The sequence below is a fragment of the Leptinotarsa decemlineata genome, unplaced genomic scaffold, assembly GCF_025532065.1.
Source record: "Leptinotarsa decemlineata unplaced genomic scaffold, Ldec_3_MD MMD2_tig00000690_RagTag_RagTag, whole genome shotgun sequence".
NCBI classification, from domain to species: domain Eukaryota; kingdom Metazoa; phylum Arthropoda; class Insecta; order Coleoptera; family Chrysomelidae; genus Leptinotarsa; species Leptinotarsa decemlineata.
The window spans coordinates 1,040,737-1,057,166 of NW_027412554.1; the positions used below are offsets into that span (position 1 = coordinate 1,040,737).

At 34.6% G+C, this 16,430-nt stretch overlaps 1 protein-coding gene across 1 annotated transcript in view; it reads left to right on the forward strand.

Moving 5' to 3' along the window:
- BckdhB (Branched chain keto acid dehydrogenase E1 subunit beta) overlaps positions 1 to 16,430 on the forward strand; it is a 127,946-nt gene that overhangs the window by 269 nt on the left and 111,247 nt on the right. The window lies entirely within an intron of this gene.

Consider the following 16,430-nt stretch of genomic DNA (forward strand, 5'->3'; position numbering starts at 1 on the left):
ATTTACATTGAGTATTACAGAAACAACATTTGAATAACGTAGGAAAATTACTAAAAATTATCTTTTCTCAAGGCCCATTATTTTGAAACAAATCAATGTAAATACTCGAATAGGTATTTGCGAAAATTAAGACCCTTATAGAGCAGAGATCGTAAAATTGTGTGATAGAAATAAATTCACATTTAATAATGTTCGCATAAAAAAACCATTAGCATGCTATAATTTGTAATGAATGTTTACTCAATTTAAGTCGAAGTCGAGTCAGTAATAGTAAGTAATTAACTTTAGAGAAGCTTGCTCATCTCTGGGTTGAATTGCTGTTGAATGAATTCTCACTATACAATAATCTATATATCTATACGAATATTATAAATGTGAAGGTTTGTGGGGATGGATAAATGTATTTTATGTTTGTGCCTTCACGCCTAAACGACTGAACGGATTTAAATGCAACTTTACATAAATACAGCTTTGACATCAGAATAACATATAGGCTACAATTTACAAAGGTCATAATATGATGATAAGTATTGAGTGCGTTGGAAAAATTCTTGCCCGCTGAGGGCTATCTTGGCGTACCGTTGGAGTTACATGAAGATAATGCACCGTATTATTCTTCTTAAAAAGGTCTAAATGAAAGTCCGCGACACCATATATCTACCTTCTATGTGATAGCCACTATATGCAAAATACTGATCCATAAATAAAATTGAATTAGATACCATTTTTACAATGCATATTTTGGAATTTCTGTAAAATAAAGTTGGTTTTGCGAAATTTCTTTATGGGTAACATAATTCGATTCTTGAAGATATTCATTACCTAGTGCAGTTCGCATATTTTTTTAGTTACTGTATTCTTATAATAAAAATATGAATTACTAGCTGTTGTCCGCGGCTAAGCTTTCGTAGAATTTGGTGTATCATTGAGCTTCGTAACAGACCATTTTAAACAAATAGTTGCAATATTTTTTCATCAACCCATAACTTCAGGTTTTTAACTTCGAAACTGACGAAATTCAATATAATATTAAAATCCCTATTTTGCCCCTTGGGAGTGGAAATTCCTGATTCCCTCTCTTGATGCTTATTTAGGCTATACAAGGAACCTTCCTGCATATTTCAAGGTTCTGGGTTCAGTAGCTTCGACTATATTTTAATATTAGTGTGAGTCAATCAATAAATACCCACTGAGTTTTGAAATGTTTGTTTATAAATGATATTTCGAAAAAATCCAACCTAATAAAGTCTCAAGAAAAACTAGTCCTCCATCAATAACTAACATTTTTGTGAATATATCTATCAAATACCGTCTACTGATTCAACTTCCCGTATTTTCACTATTGATGTATACATCTTTTAGTATACTTTTCATTGAAAATTCGATATGTATTATAAATATGTAATATTGAGATGAAAATAATTAAATATCTCCCAACATATTCAAGAAACACTTCATTGTGAGATTTTCACTAATAAGTTTTACAAAAACTCAGCACGTGTTTCGCTATAAAGTAGCTTCTTTAGGTGTGTCTCTTCACGCTATTGTAGCAAAACACGAGTTGCGTTTTTCAAAAGTATGCAGTGAAAATCACAATAAAGTGTTTCTTGAATACCTTATGGATTTTCATCAAATATCGGCCAATTCCATCACATAACAGTAAATCTCATTCAACATTCAATAACGAATTTTTTTTTCTCGTATATTAGCTTACCATTTGAATCATTTCTTGAACTCCACACTAACCTGTGCATTGAAAGATATATTTTTCGATAAATATGAACCGACTTTTTTGGGTATTTCTACATGTCTACGGATTGAATAAAAAGTTAATTCAGAAGGAGAATTTTATTCAGTCGTGGAAAATGATTTCTCACAAAAATTAGTGAAATGACATGAAAATCTATTCAAAAAAAGAGTTTTGAGTTATGTTGGCAAAGTAGAAATTATTGAATCAAATGAGCGTATGAATATCATTGAGTATTGTCATCGTGATATGAGTAGATTGAACTCATATCACAATGACATAAAGTCGTTATGTTATGAATGAATTGAGTGCCTCATCTAGCACTCTTATCCAGATTGGTGCTGAAGATCCAATGAATTAAGTGCCTTATTGCGACATATCAATTTCCTCCATTGAAGATGACAGTGTTCCATGTGCATGGAATTTGGCTCTTCCATACACTATATTGTGTGGCTTCCCTGTGACTGACATCCATATGGAAGTAGGAGCCGTTTCAAAAGTATTTTTTCTTTCATTTATTTCAATGTTGATAGGCGGGTAGTTGTTTCGATAGATAATTTTCCATCTTATTGAAAGATTGCTCAAGTTCAGCCTACTCCCAAAAAAGAAAAAATCTTCCAAATAACTATAGACCAGTCGCTTTGATATCAGTGATATCAAAAATCATGGACAAAGTCGTAAACTATCATATCCTCAAATATTTGGAAGGCTTCAACCTCTTGAGCGATCATCAATATGGCTTTCGGAAACAAGGATCAACAGACGACCTTCTATCGTATGTCACCCATATTTGGAAAAACACAATCGAGAAACATAGAGAATCAAGAACTGTTGCGCTTGATATTTCCAAGGCCTTTGACCGTGTGTGGCATGAGGTTTTGCTGGCCAAACTTCGATGTTATGGCATGTTGGATCATTTCCATGTATGGCTCTTCAGCTTCCTGAAAGAACGTTTCCTGCAAGTGGCTGTCAATGGATTTCTCTCGAATTCTTTCACCATCAAGGCATCGGTTTTCTCCAAGATGATAAATGTCTCCGAACCGGATATAGTAATGTCAGGTCAGACAATTCCGCTTTCTGCTTCGATAAGTTTTTTGGGGGGTGAAAATGGGCACCAATATGTCTAGGCACAATCATGTCACAGGAATTGTAAAGGCTGCTTCTCAAAAGCTTGGAACAGTGTTCCGAACCAGAAAACTGTACACACCTCTTCAACTTTTGATCCTTTATAAAGCTCAGATCAGACGTTTTTTGGAGTATTGTTTTCATGTATGGAGTTCTGCCCCAAACGTACCGTGGGGTTGCTGGATTCCATCCAGAAAAGAGCCATCCGCCTGATGGGAGACGCGAACATCGCATGCAACCTTGATAGCCTGGAACATCGAAAAAAGGTTGGAGAATTATCTCTCTTCTATAGATACTTTCACGGGAGGTGTTCAAGTGACTTGGCACATTCGATTCCACCAAGACCAGTACATATCAGAAATACGTGGCGGATTGTGGCTACTCATCGTTTTGAGGTTAAACTCAGTACACCTCAAACTTCACTGTTCAAGAACTCTTTCATCTGAAGAACTGCGTTTATGTGGTATAAACTTCCTGAGAACGTTTTTCCAAATTGATTTAATCTCCAGCGATTCCAATCCAATGTGAATCACTACTTCCGCACAGGCACCGCTCTGAGAGCGCCTTGAGGATTTTCCTGTAGTGCTTGTGTTTTGTTTTCGAAAAAGATCTTCTTCTCCAAGTTTTTATCTAAAAGTAACTTCTACGCGTTATCTACATATCTTTGTAAAGAAGTTATTTTTGAATTGATTGCTATCTTCCTTCCTTTGGAAGTTTTCCACATTTTTTGTATAAAGATGTATAAAGAATTAGAAAGACAAAACATTTCTTTCTCAAAATCTACCCTATCTATAAAATATACTCTTTTCAATTTGAAGTTTTATTCATCTGGGATTGAATCACATGAGCATATTAATGCCATTACATCATAACATAAGTAGATTCATTTCATCCGTTACGTGATGAATTCATCTTGTAATGTTATCCAGGTTGGTGCTGACAAGTAGGAATAGTTCCTGAACGAATATTAGAATATAACTGCCTGGGTTCTCATATTGTCAATAACGCAAATTAGGCAATTTTTTTTACCTTGAAGATATCAGTGGTTAAAGCGTATATCGCATATTCTGTACTTCGAATTTCCCTACATACAAACTGGTTGTTGGAGAGAACTCTAAATCTTTTAAAAAATTAATACATTAATGTTTTCACGATTTTCTCAAATATTTCAGAAAACACCGACTACAAGAGACTGGCCGGTAATTTTCGATTTTTGCCCTATATCCATTCTTGTACAAAAGCTTCATGATTCCGTGGAAATTTACCTTGCTATGATCACGTGAACATTAAATATGTCAAAGAAGCAATAATGAAATTCTTTAGCTCTTTAACCGTTTCAGATCTGGATATCATCCAATCCAGATGAACTTTTAGTTTCAAAATTATGTATCATGTCCATTAGTCCTTCTTCACATATTTCAAGAATAGGCTATTACTTAGATTGTCGACATTTTCTAAAAAATTTGGTGATGCTGTTATTTTTGACGCATATTTTCATGCCAGTTCACTATGATATATTATGTTGAATTGATTTTCAATTACATATTTAGAACTTGGGATTCTGTCATGAACATGAACATGAAGTTTATAGATTCGATTTCTGTGACCTATAAATTGTCGTTGATAGTATATCAGGTTTATTAACATAAATACCTAATTCTAAGGCAAAGCTCATAACAATTTGGATATTTTCAGCTTTACATTTAATATTGGAATTAATATTGTAACGCTGTTTACGCGTTACGGGTCATTTTGACGCCGAGTCCAGGTCATGGGTTGCCTCGGGCGCCAGTTTTCGGCGTGGTGCGCCCCACGTGCTCCGGGCAGCTTTAGTGAAGAAAGTATTATAACAGGGGTCACTATGATATCGAAATCAACTGTGGCCAGTAGGTACGGCAGGCTTCAATTACCGTCCCTGGTTTCGAATCCTGGGTACCTGCTGCTTTTTTTAGCTAACCGTTTATTCCTGGCTCCTGGGAGGTCGGATGATTGATCGTATAATTATTTGAATTTGTTTTACGGAATTCTAGCAAGCATCCAAGATGACGAATCAAGCTGGAACTGCCTAGGTAGATGCTTTCGAGATTATTTGAAATAGTGTTCTACGAGGTATCCGCTGATGGCCGAGTTGTGCCCTCTATCGGTGGTACGGTGTATTAACAAATATTGTATAATTTTAAAATCGCATCGACGGCTTGGCACAATACAGTTTTCTATCTAGATAGAGTCGCACTTCGGCCCAGTTTGGGAGCGGTAACAGCGGAAGGTATTCATTCAATTGGGGTTCAATAAACAACGGAGCAATACTATAAACACAAGATAATAAAAGCTGCTTTTACCTGACGTACCACTGGGATTTTTTATCCGAAATGATATAAAAAAAATCATTAATGTACGAATATCTTCAAAATTCGAAACATAAAATAGATAAAGATAATTTAAAGATCTTTCACACATGCGAAGAAGGGAAAATGATGAATCTGTTGGAATCTATGGAAATAAACAAGTCAAAGAAAAATCCCAATTCTATTGTCCTCAACGAACAACTTGATCTAAATAATAGTCCTCTCCTGAATCTATAATCCAGTTCCCAAAACCTACATTATATCAAAAGCTTTGTTTTGTTATGTTCATGGATATTACAGGTATACAAAATGTAGGTACCAAATTATTTATGAAAGAATAGGCAACCTAGGTATAAATTACTCAGATTCAAATGTATTTAGTTTGTTTTAAAATGGTGTGATAGCCGAAACTAGTCAACAATAAAGAAATATCGTGGAAAATAGATAAAAGTGTGTAATGTATCCTCAGTGCATATATCAATATTCCATCGTTTTTATTGAACGTACCTTTACTACATACTATGTTATATATTGTCATTTGGTATAGGTATTTCCGTTTCATGAATGTTGATTGTTTCAGATAGTAGGCACCACTATATCAAATTGCTTTGAAAACTGGTTTAGAAAAATAAGAAGCTGATCAAAATTCTTTCTGATGCTGCGAATGTAATACCTAACGAAACAGTTCTTCAAATGACTTAGTTTTTAAGAAATAAAATTATGCTGTGTGCAATAACAGATTCACTGCTTAACAGAATTCTTTCTAGATATCGGTTTGTTTCTTCTTGCTATATATTTTCGGTGGATGTTTTAGATTGACCTAAGGCAATATATCCCGGATATATTGCCTTTGGTACCTTCTTTTATTAGCGATTGCTCCGGAATTGGTGTTCCGGGGTCGCTATGTGGTTTTCAACTGTTTTACGATTCAATTCTTTCTTCTTCTCTTTTAAGATCAGTTGTTATTGAAATGAAGTTTGTTTCCCTTAATAAAGCAGTTATTATTTTCATTTTGTTTTTCAAATGTACAAATGATGCTTCTTCAATTTTTTTGTCCCACTCTTTGTTCTCCATTTATATATTGAAGTATAAATTGAAAGGGGTATATTTTTAGGAGAAATCAACTTTTGGGAAAGAATGGTTTTGGTTTCCTACTTCTCCATCTTTATACAAAAAATGTGGAAATCTTCCAAAGCAAAGAAGAAAGCAATCAATGAAAAAAAAAACAACTATATACCAAGATGTGTCGATCGTGCGAAGAAGTAACTTTAAAATATAAATATTCGTTATGGAATTGAATCAGATATCATTCACAGGATTTCTATATTTTGTAAAAAAGTAATTCAGATGTATTTCTTATTCCAAATCATCCTGTAAGTCGTACAGATAGGAACAGTCGGGGTGGGGATCTAGGGTTTTATATACGTCAAACTCTTTATTTCAGCAACTCACTGTCAAGCATGGAAGGATTGGAAGGAATAATGTATTTAACAACTTATGATTCCTTCAATCCCTTTTATTAGTTGCCTCCTTTTGCACACCTATCGTTGTTGCCTACATTGTTGTCCATGGGCCTCTCTCCCCCTCATCATGATAGCCAACATCGTATATTGGCAGGTTAACAACTTAGTTCTGGTCGTATAGTTAAATCCCTAGTAGTTAATACCCAGACATCTCCCCCTTTTAAGTCTTTTTCAACCATACTATGGACTTGCTTCCACCTACCGCAACTGTTACACCGATAAACTTATAACTAATGTTGTTTTGTTTACATATAATGTTTGCATCTTTTTTTTTATTTTTTTTTGAATATATATTGCTGTGATCATAAAATATAACTAAAATCTAATAATATACGTTTTCTACGTACATGTCATTAACCTATGTTATTATTATAGGTAACATAATCTTTGAGATGTTGTGGTCGTTTGACAACTCTTCCTGATCGTGTCGAAAGGACATTGTTACTTGTATCTGGACCTCTACTCTCCTGGCCTTGTTGTACTAATGTATCGCGTATTCTCTCAATCTCATTGTTCGTCTGTTGCTGTTGTTTACTGACTCTGTTAACTTCTGGGTAATTACTTTTTGCTTTTTGTTTTGTTAATTCTTGCTCCTTTATTGTCTGTTCAAGTAATGTGTTGAATAAATCTTCTCTGGATTTAACACTAGTTGTTGAATATGGTCTTAGGAATCTTCTATTCCGATTCAATATCGTGCCTTATTCATCAATTTTTATAAAATATGCTCTTGGGTGAATTTCGTCAATTCCCACCACTGTTCCTGATTTCCATTCATCTTTACCCAGGTCAACCATCACTTTATTGTTAATTTTTAATGTTGGTGAGTCTCTTGCTTCTTTGTTGTAATGATTGATTTCTTTTTCTTTCTGTATTAACCTATGTTGTTTCAGGTTTTCCAGGTTTGTTACTTGTGGTTTTAATTGGTCTCTTTTCATTGGGATTTGCCCTTGGATTTTTCTGCTATACAGCAACTGTGCCGGAGAAGGTGTCTTCTCATCATCTGTACTCAAGTAATGCCATAAATACATCCTTTCCGTCGAATAATGTTTTCTTCATTAATTTTTTTATTGTCTGTACATGACGTTCTATAAATCCATTAGATTGAGCATACGTTGGTGTTGAAGTCTTATGACAGATTCCCCATTTTTTCATAAAATTTTCAAACTGTTGGCTTGAGTATTGAGGTCCATTATCAGAATAAAGTACCTCAGGGCAGCCTTGCTTTGCAAAACATTCTTTCATTTTTATAATCACTTGATGACTGGTTGTATCATTTGTAAGCTTCAATACTTCAGAAAATTTTGACCATGTGTCCACTATCAGTAAAAACGTTTCCCCTTTGACATAAAATAGGTCACTAGCTACTATTTGCCACGGACCCTCTGCCGTTTCATGTGTCATCATGGTTTCACTTTGTATTTTTCTGAGATAAGCCAAACAGGCTGGACAATTTTCTACTTTGTCTTTAATTTCTTTTCCCATTTGTGGCCAATACACCATTTCTTTTGCCTTTAGTAATGTTTTCTTCTCTCCCAAATGTGAATAATGTAATTTATCTATTATCTCTTTCCTCATGGCTTGCGGTATGACTGCTTGGTTTGTTTTAAATATAATACCATCCACTACATATAATTCATCTCTTATTTTCCAGTATTGTTTTGTCAAAACATTTATCATATCCTTGTGTTCTGGCCATCCAACTTCAATTACCTTCTTGAGTGCTTGCAACTCCGGGCATGCTGCTGTGGCTTCTGCAATACTTTGAAATTTATTCGGACTGATTCCGTCACCACATTTTAGTATGTCTACATGTGCCTGTATTTCTGTTTCTTCAACATTAAAATTTTTTTCATCCACTTTACACCTTGACAGAGCATCCGCAAAATGAAGTTGACTGCCTGGTTTATATTCAACTTTTAAATCATAATATTGTAAAGTGATTCTCAGTCTTTGTAGTCTTAAAGGACAGACGTCCAATGGTTTTTTAAAAATTGTAACTAATGGTTTGTGATCTGTTTCTACTAGAAACCTACGACCATACAAATATTGGTGAAACCTTTGGCAGCCAAATGTGATAGCTAGCATCTCTTTTTCAATTTGTGCATAACCCTGTTGTGTTGTTGTCAATGCTTTTGCTGCATAAGCCAAAGGTCTGTTACCTTGGAAAATAACTGCACCCATAGCATCTTTGGAACTGTCAACTGAGATAGTGAAGTCTTTGGTTTCATCGAAGAAAGCTAAAATAGGAGTCCTTGAGAGTAAAGTTTTGACCAGCTCTAATTCGCTATCTTGAACAGTTGTCCAAAGCTACATTACATTTTTCTTTAGTAATTTTCTTAAATTTGAAATTTGGTGTGATAAATTTGGTATAAACATTCGTACATAAGTTAACATTCCGAGCAAGCGACTGAGTTCTTTTTGATTCTTAGGACTAGGCATTTCTTTTATTACTTTAAATTTGTCTTCATCTACTTGTACTCCCTTTTCTGATATTTTATGCCCTACGTATTTCACCTCTTGTTGAAAAAATTTGCATTTGTCTTTATTAAATTTTACTCCACAATCTCTTGCTCGCTGGAAGAGTTCCTTCAGGGTATGCCTGTGTTCTTCTAATGTTTTTGAGTAAACTATAATATCATCAATGTAAATTTTTATCCCAGGCAGACCCTCAAAGATCTCCGAAAATACACGGTGAAAAATTTCAGGAGCTACTGAAATGCCAAATGGTAATTTTAAGAACATGAATCTACCAAATGGCGTTGCAAATATTGTTAACTTTGAGGCTTTCTCAGTTAACATTATTTGCCAGAACCCTTTGTTTGCATCAAGTGTTGAAAATACTTTTGAACCTTGCATGTCTTTAATTAATTCCGTAAACGTCGGCAGCTGATGGTGTTCACGTAAGATCGAATTATTGAGGTGTTGAGGGTCCAGGCACACCCTAATCCCTTTGTTTGGTTTCTTAACAATAACAATTGGATTTATAAATTCCGTTGGTTCTGTTACTTTTTTTATGATACCCATCTTTTCCATACTCTCAAGTTCATCTTTTAACGGATTGATTAGCATGAACGGTACCTTCCTGCATGGTGTTATACTAGGTATATAGTCTGATTTTAGTTTTATATCAATTGGCTGAGATTTAATTTTTCCAACACCTTTAAATAAATCTTCGTTTTTAATTATTTCATTTTCATCCCCTGAAAATTCTATTGAATCTACTGCTCTTATCATATTAAGTTTGATTAGATCTGGTAATCCCAGTACCGCATGGCTGTTTATTCCTGTTTTCACCACTACCAGAACGATATCATACATGCTACCCTTGTATTCTACCTCAATTTTACATGTGCCTCGAACCTCAACGTTTCCTCCTTCAAAATTTGTTACTGTGTACTGAAAAGGCTTCAAGTTGGGTTTATTTTTCCATGAATTATACACATGCTCTGGAACAGCATTTACCTGTGCCCCTGTATCCACTTTGAATTTTATGCTTTGACCTCAACCCGAATTTAACGTGACCCACCAGCTCCGATTAAACTCATTTACTCTTTCCAGTGTGCTTACTGAAAAACTTATGTCATTAATTTCATTATTACTATTATTTGGCTCTACCCACGTATTATCTTCAGGATTTTCTTGTAATTCACTTACTGTTCTGCTTCTACATACCCTTGCAAAATGTCCCATTTTTTTGCATATTGTACACTGCTTGTCCCTGGCTGGGCAGTTTACTGCTGGGTGTCGTTCATATCCACACTTCCAACAGCTTTGTTGTCTTCGATGATTTCTTTGGTGTTGCGACATTGCTTGTTGGCTCTGCTGTGGTCTGTTACTTTGGCCTCTCCCTCTTTGTCCACTGGGGCCTTGTTGTCTCTGCATGTAACTGTTGTTTTGGCCGCCGCGCCATCCTTGACCTCTGTTACTGTTATGCCTTGTATATACTGCATCCACTGATGCACCGTGATCGTACATCTCTTTTAAGTGTTTTTCAGTTAATTCAGCTGCCTTGCAGATTGTTACAGCTTTGTCCAATGTCAAGTCGTCTTCACGAAGCAGCTTGTCTTTTATACGCTTGTCTTTAACACCACAAACTAATCTGTCTTTGATTAGACTGTTCCAAAATCACATGATCTTTCACAGATCTTTCAAAAATTCATCAAAACTTTCGTTTGTTGCCTGTACCCTTATGTTAAATTTATGTCTTTCTACACTTGGATTTGTTTTTGGTTTGAAATATGCTTCAAATTTATCCAATACTGTTTGGAATACCTTCTTCTCCTCCTCAGATACTTCTAGTGTTTCAAAAATATCCATTGCCCCTTCACCAATGCAGTGTAGCAAGACTGCTACTTGAATTTCCTCATCTTTTGTAGAACCTCCTGACGCCAGTAAGTATAATTCAAATGCTTGTTTAAATTTTTTCCAGTTTATGGCCAAGTCTCCATCCATGCTCATTGGTTTGGGTTGTTTTAAATTGTCCATGTTGCTTTGTTTGATTAACCTCACTTTTAATGGTTGATTTTCAACCTGTTTTGTTATTTAATGATTTCGTCTAGATTAATTGTTATGTTTTATTTACTTTTTTCCGACTGCGCCATGTCAAGCATGGAAGGATTGGAAGGAATAATGTATTCAACAACTTATGATTACTTCAATCCCTTTTATTAGTTGCCTCCTTTTGCACACCTATCGTTGTTGCCTACATTGTTGTCCATGGGCCTTTCTCCCCCTCATCATGATAGCCAACATCGTATATTGGCAGGTTTACAACTTAGTTCTGGTCGTATAGTTAAATCCCTAGTAGTTAATACCCAGACACTCACTACCGTTCTTGAACATTTATGGATATCTATGAATTTCAAAAATGAGATATTATATGTAATTGGTTTATTATATCGCCCCAAAATCCAATCTTATTCAATATTTGTAAGAACTGGTAACCTCTACCGACATGAAATTCACCTATATTAATAGGGGATATATATCAATATCAACTTACTAGAACCTGACAGGCGCACCAATCTTTTCTTCGAATTACTCAACATACATTTTCTTCATCAACTGATAAACTCGCCTACTCGTTTCACACCAACCAGCACTACGCTGATAGATGTCTTAATGTGTTCTGAACCTGGCGATATTACAACACTCGATGTTACTGATATGCATGACATTTCCGGCAAATAAAATTCATTCATAGTCCTTCTTATGTAAAATATGTTACTTTCAAAGATTTTTCCAAAGTTTACACTGAACGTGGATAAAATTTTAACTTTTTTCAACAATATTCTTTAATATTCATCCTCTTGCCCATTGGTTAGAACTACCAAATCACCAGCACCACGGCTAACATATAATATTAAAGAAAACATACGAATCAAAGACATAACTTTCAACTGATTGAAAATACTATAAAGATGTCAGAAACAGCCTCAATTAGACGTGAAAATGAATCATAGCTAAGTTTTGTCCCCAACAAAAATTCATAAACCAAGTGGAACACACTTAGATCTCTTGAAATTTCAAAAATTGAGGTCTCTGCCCACTATACCGTACCAACCATGGCAGTGCTAGGACCGTATCAGACACGGAAAATAACACGACACATCCTTGTCCACTTTAATCGATCAACCCGTATAATGATCAACCCGTATAATGACCCGTAAGCCCGTATAATGACCGTATCATACGGGTATGATGACCGTTAGATACCCCTTTGATAACTATAGGTAATGTGAAGTATTGTACGTTTTTCCGGTTTAGTCATCAGTGTAGTGTGGACAGATGGTTTAGAAGAGTGGTGGAAGTAATTGAAGAGATCTGGCCGATACTTGATGAAAATCCATATTGAAAAACTATTTAATACAGTTTATTGTATGATTTTCAGTATAAAGGGTTTTACAAAAAGCGCGACACGGGTTTGGCTAACCCTTCATACAATAAAATGTGTACAATAAACTATATTGATTAGTTTTTTACTGATGGAAGTAATGTGGTTATCCATGAAAATTTTGCAGCCACATGTAGCCAATACAACACTTCCTCCCACACCCAAAACTGCAGGTTCATTTTGTGCGTCTTTATTTTTTCCTGTACACAGGGTGTAACATAAGTACGTTAAAATATTCAAGTGACGTATTCCTGAGACAATTTTGAGAAAAAAACTCTATATGAACTTGTGTCCGAAAATGCTTCATTTAAAATTGATTTTTTTGTTCGCTTTTTGAAAATAACTCTTTCAAGATATAAGTTATTTGCACGAAATTCGGTACCCTGGGTTTTTTTGACATGGGAAATCATGCTAAATGTTGCTATATACTTCTTCTGGTTGGTTTTTTCCGTTGAACTCTTGTTCTATGGTGAAAATAAGTACTTCATTCGTCCAAGCTGCTTTTTTATTCTCTAAAGTAGGAGGTGCGTTATCCCCCGTTAGTCTATCTGCTGCAACATTCGGAAATAACTTTGTCAAATGTATATCATCATCTGAATCATGATCTGCATCATTACAATCTCTACAATTGGAGGGTTCAGGTGGAACAAACTCACTTTCCACCTACAGCATAGCTGGTCCCAGGTAAGAAATATCTCCTTCTTGATCATCATCAATATCAGTATCTTCGCCGTCTTGAGGTGGTGTAATGTATATATCGCCAGTATCTGTGTCGCTTTGTTCCAACATTACAATCAGTTCAGCAAGCGACAATCTGTGACAAAACAGACGTACAATGAGTAACCATCATGGTGCATAATGTTCGATAAAACGAACATGGAACGTAAAGACTGATTTCAAGGAAAAAAAAGGGAGTGATACTAATTGATGGTATGTAAGTTCATGTAAAGATATTTACATTATTCGTCACGTATTGGTCATAAATAATATGGATATTGTATAGGTGATAACTTACCTGCTGCGGCGAGTTGAGTACAATTCTGTATCCATCACTATATAAACAAGCAAAACTAACACGTTTACACTTCTTACTACTCATATGACTAAACCAAATGTTAATCCTGTTAGTGTTAACAACTTTTTCGCGGGAAATAATTATTGAAAATATGTGCAGACATTCTCTCCGCCGACGTGAATAGTCATGTTCGATAAAACGAACAATATGCACTAACTGACAAAGATAGATCATTACATACAAGTAGTCAATCCCAAAATGCTTGAGTCATATAATTTGAATAATAAATCACTTTTCTTGGCGAATAATTGTGTGATGAATTTGTGGCTGAGTAGTTGTCTATGCAGGCATAGTGGTGGTTTTACTGTTTCCGATTCGAGGGCTGAGATGGGTGTGCTGTTGAGTAATCCTAAACATAATTTCAGGCTTCTATTTTTTATGTTTTCAACTTTCTTCGAGTTAGTTTTTGATGCATAACCGTAAAAAATACTCTCGTAATCCGAAATGGATCAAATCAGGATTTTATGAAATGTCAAAGCAATATTCGGATCAGCCCCCCATTTATTTTTACGAAATGCTTTTATAATGTCCATACTTTCTTCAGCTTTTACCGTAATAGTTTGTATATGTTCTTTCCAACTCAATTTTTCATCTATTTCAATTCCTATATAGCTCACAGAACTTTTGTATGGTGAAATGTATGGTCCTATTGATAGTGTTGGATCTTGTTGAAAACGGCTTCGGGGAAAGGAGCATATATCATGTTTTCATGATGCATGAAGCAAGAGTGATTTGTCTATAGGAGTCGACTTGATTCTCGGATTTTTACGGTTTCAGTATAGATACTACTATATACTTTTGCCATTCCTGTAGGAGTTTGATTCGTCAACTCCATATTATATTAAAAATAAATAGTAATTTCTGTTTCATTTTTATTGGCAGTTCCGCAATCATGAAGTAATGTATGTTATCCTTTTCTGGAGCCGTGTTGTTATGCTGACTGTAATGTATCCTTCCCTAATTTGAGGGCGATGTCATTACTCAAAATTACACACAATTGTTTCTGTTTTTACGTTTATTTTTCAAATGTCCTATATAAAACAACAAACAATAAACAAGTTAATATATTTTAAAAACTTGAAAGCTATTCATCATTGAGCCGATCTATGACTAACAAATTCTAATTGACCAAAGCAGTAGAAACGTCATTTGAATATTTTTTTACATTTTCTGAGATATTGACTAGACATGGCAACTCAGAATCTCTTACATGAAACGTTATAATCTGGTTCAAATATCTTTTCCACTCAATGTTACTCAATTCTGGAATTTTCACTAAATAAATAACATTTTCTGTTTTTTACTATGATTTCTATGATCCATTCAACGACACCGTTCTTCCTGTAATTAAGAATGGTCACATGTTCACCTGGTTCAAAAACTAAAAATCTCTTACTTATAGGATACATTTTTTGTTTCTGTTGAACTACTGAACTACTTTACTGTGATTTTTCAAATTTTTTCTGTTATACCTGGTATGAGATTAGCGAAAAGTGTGCGCAAATTTCTATTGAACATTAATCTTGCTGGACTCATCTTGGTGGTTGAGTGCGGTGTGGAACGATAATCAAATAAAAAATTACTCAAAATCAAATTCAAATTACCATTTCTATTTTTTTCTAATGCATTTTTCAACGCATTCTTGAAGCTTTTTACCACGTTTTCCGCCGCTCCATTAGATGCTTGGTGAAAAGGTGGAGAAGTGGTATGCAAGATATTATTATTTTTCAAAAATGTTTCGACTTCGTTAGAACAGAAAGAAGTACCATGGTCTGTAACAATTTGCAGGGGTAAACCAAATCGTGCAAAACATGATCTCAAAATCTCTATTGTGAAATGCAATTGATTTCATAGAAAATACCTCTAACCATTTACTGTGCGCATCCACAAATATAAGAAAATGTCTATCATGGAGTGGACCTATAAAATCCAAAAAGTCTACTACACGCGATAAATTTTTCATTTTAACTACCCCCATGATTGTCGAATTTAACTCTGTCAAAATTGCTTCTCTCAAACCTTGAGGAATGATGATACGGTTATTCCAAATTAAACAATCGGATTCAATCGATAATTCATATTTAATTTTATAGAAATGTTTCAAATTTCTATCTTTGTGTAACTTTTTCGAATTCGGCCAACCTTTTTCAACAAAATTCAACACTTTATTCAAAATTCTATCATTAACTCCCTCCTTTACAATTAATTCAAAATTTACTGAAAAGTGTTCAGAATTCAACAAAATAATTGCCCATCTTCGCAATCTGTTTGCAGCATATTCAGGAATGTTTTATTAGGATGGAATATAACCGATTATTATCGGTTACTAATGTAAATTTTTTTCCGAACTGCTGGAGCTTCTTTTTCTAAAATACAAAATTGTTTTTCTCTTTCTGAAAGAGAACGCGAAGAATAAGCTATAACCCTATTTATGCCATTAGGCAATGTATGAGATACCAATTAACGCCCCAATTCCATAATCAAAAGCATCAATCAATAACTCACTTACAGGTAGTTCTGGATTAAAATGAACTAAAACAGGAGGCGAAATTAATTTTTCTTTCACTTCTCCGCTTTTTGACAACTATTTGTCCATTTCCATACCATACTTTTCTTCAGTAAATTGTAAAGAGGTTGTAACAAAATGAAAAGTTTTTTTATAAATTTGCCATAGTAGTTCACTAAACCCAAAAAATATTGTAATGAAGTTACATTGAATGGA